At 42.1% G+C, this 3083-nt stretch overlaps 1 pseudogene; it reads right to left on the bottom strand.

Moving 5' to 3' along the window:
* Positions 1-629: 629 nt before the first annotated feature.
* LOC130037459 (histone H3-like) lies at positions 630-1458 on the bottom strand (annotated as a pseudogene).
* Between the last annotated feature and the right edge of the window lie 1625 nt (positions 1459-3083).

Here is a 3083-nt window from a genome sequence, read left to right as displayed (position 1 = left end):
GACAAAGAAACTCTTTGGACATAGAAATACAGAAATATTAAAAGTATTTAATTTTTTTAATATTTTAATTAATACTTAATATTTATTTAAATAAAAGGGATCAGGTGATTGCTTTGGGGTCAGGGGTACATACCTTGAATACACAAAAAACTGAGTTTGATCTCTACTTCTTTATGTTCTCACTCCGTGTCTCTGTCTCTATGTCCGTCTGTCCATCTGTCTGTCTGTCTGTCTCTCTCTCTCTCTCTCTCTCACACACACACGCACGCACACACACACATAACTCACACACCAGTACCCCACAAATCTGGGTTCAAACACTGAACTGTCAGGCTCAACAACTGACCTATTCAGTTCAGTTATCCAGATATCTTGAGAAGTGGTCCCAGGACTCCTAAGCACCTCCCAATCCCTAGTTACCTCCCACCATGGGAAATGGACTAGGATACCACTTAGTGGTAGACAACTTGCCTTGTATATATGAAGCCTGAGTTTGAGCCCTAAGACAGAAAAAAAAATGTTGAAAATAAAAGTCACTGTCACTGTCATCCCGTTAATCATCGATTACTCGAGTGGGTGCCAGTAGCATCTCCATTTGTCCCAGCCCTGAGAGTTTAGCATCATAAACTTTATACTCTCTCTCGGTGGATGCAGCACGCCAGCTGGATGTCCTTGGGCATAATGGTGATGCACTTGGCGGGGAATGCACAGAGGTTGGTGTCCTTGAAGAGCCCCACCAGGTAGGCCTCGCCCACCTCCTGTAGCACCATGACAGCCGAGCTCTGGGAGCGCAGGTTGGTCTTGAAGTCCTGCGTGATCTCTCGAACCAGCTGCTGGAACGGCAGCTGGTGGATCTCGTGTAGCGCCATGGTGTCGGGCCAGTAGTGGTGCGGCTTCTTCACACCACTCATGGCTGGTGCTCCTCTTGTGGGCCACCTTGGTGGCCAGCTGCTTGCGGGGCACCTTTCCGCCGGTTGCCGTGCGTGGCATTTGCTTAGTACAAGCCCTTTTGTTTTTCCCAACTCAGCTGGAGATTCCTTTAGGGTTAGGGAAATGAGACCCATTTTAGCTACTGTTATTGGCGTTTTTGGAACATCATGTTTGGCTTGCCAGGCTCTGCCATGTGGAGTGGATACCCTCGGTAGCTTGCTGGGTTCTCTGGGGGAAGATGGAGGCTTTTGGGGTGGTCTCTAATCATCCCTGCAGGTGTTCCAAGTCTACCAAATGTAAGCTCCTGGACTGGCCTGCTGTAACAATTTGCACACTGACAACACCCACCTGCCTGCATCTCCAAGCAGCACCTGGGGCATCTGTGGCCTCAGGTTGATCTCCTTGAGGTGGATGGAGTGCGCCAGGAGATTGTTGAACAGCTGGCAGCGCAAGACCCCATCGCATAGGATCTGTGCCAGGTCGAACACCCGTGCCAAGTCCCAAGTCTCTGTGGTTGGTGGACAGCATCCTGCAGTGGACAAGTCATTGCGCAGGCCACTGCCACTGTTTCATGTTCGATGGTATTATGACTCAGCCCAGCGGGGGGAGGCGGTGAAAATAAAGGTAGACCAGACAAATTGTAAGCAGAAAAATAAAAGAGAATTTTAAGTATTAGAGTGAGTATAGGATAGACATCCAGGCAAGAATATTATCAAAAATAAAAAGGATGTTTTATAAGGATAAATGTCAATCAGAGACATAAAAATTATAAATAATAGAATGTGTTACTAAGTTCTGCTTAGTATTTTAGAATGACTTTATAATTAGTCACAATTAGAATCTTCTATAGAGAAGGGATGATAGTGAAATTGTAAGCCTGGAAACAGAAGAGAAGCTACTGCAATTTATTCATTTAGACCTTTACCAACCAAAATCACCCCAATAAGTTATCACCTTGTATCTTAAGATTGTGGTTCTCAAAGTCAAGTCCCATACCAGCTAAACAAAATTTAAAAACTTCCATTTCATGAGAAAAATAGGATAAAATTTTCCACTATCTGGGGGAGATTTATATGTTAACAACTATGGTAAATTGTGGTTTATATTTGAGAAGGAAAAGTACTTAAAAGGGGGGGGTAGTATTGATATATCTGGTGGAGTTGTGAGAAATAGATCATCTCAAAGGGAAAGATTCCAGGAAACTGTCAGAGTGGGTAGCAGAGATAATGGGATTTAGGAAAATGTATAATGGGAATTAATTTTATTTTATTATTTTGCCTTGTGTGTAATGTAAGTCCTATTCATTTACCCATGCCAAAATATTCAACAAGTTTTACACTGTTTATGAATACTTTCTTTAGGGAATGTAACTGACATTATTAGATAGTTAATGTAGAATAAAGATCAAAGAATTACAATAATAGCTAAGTATGTCCTTTCATTTGATTCCAAAAATATGTGATGACACTTGCTATTTCTCAGTTTTGAAAGTAGAATAAGCACATGGTTTAATCACTAATTAAACAATTCTGATGTTAGTTAAAGCAAGGATTTCCTAACTGTAGTACTGTTGAATATTGGTTGGTTTGAGATTTTTTTCTTTTTCAGGGGAATGGTTTATAGGGTCACACCCATCAGCAGTCAGTGCTTATTCTGTCCTCAGACGTGACCTCTGATAGTGTTCTGGAGACCATATACAGTGCCAGAAATCTAACCAGGTTGGTCACATGCAAGGTAAGAACTTCATTTGCTGACTCTCTCTCTCTCTCACTCTCATTCTCTCTATATATTCTCTCTCTATATGCACACCCTTAAGCCACCTCCTGCTGGTGCCAGATATGTACAAATATATATGTATAAATTTACATTTAGATCTGGGGTCACACCAAGCAGTGCTTAGGGCTTATTCCTGGCTCTGTGCCCAGAGATCACTCTTGGTGAGGTTTGAGGAACCATATGAGGTCCCAGGGATTGAACCTGGGTTGGCTGTGTGCAAGGCAAGTGCTACACTATATCTCTACCCCTGATACTCGGATATAACTGAAAAATTGTTCAGAAACAAAATGGGAATAGAAAAGAAATGGCTATTATTTTTCTCTAGATTAGAGTACATTTTTAAGAGTCATTTTCACTGGTTGAAAAGGGCGTGAATT

Source organism: Sorex fumeus, unplaced genomic scaffold (genome assembly GCF_029834395.1).
Source record: "Sorex fumeus unplaced genomic scaffold, SorFum_2.1 ptg000072l, whole genome shotgun sequence".
NCBI lineage: Eukaryota > Metazoa > Chordata > Mammalia > Eulipotyphla > Soricidae > Sorex > Sorex fumeus.
This window is presented reverse-complemented; position numbering and strand designations above follow the sequence as displayed.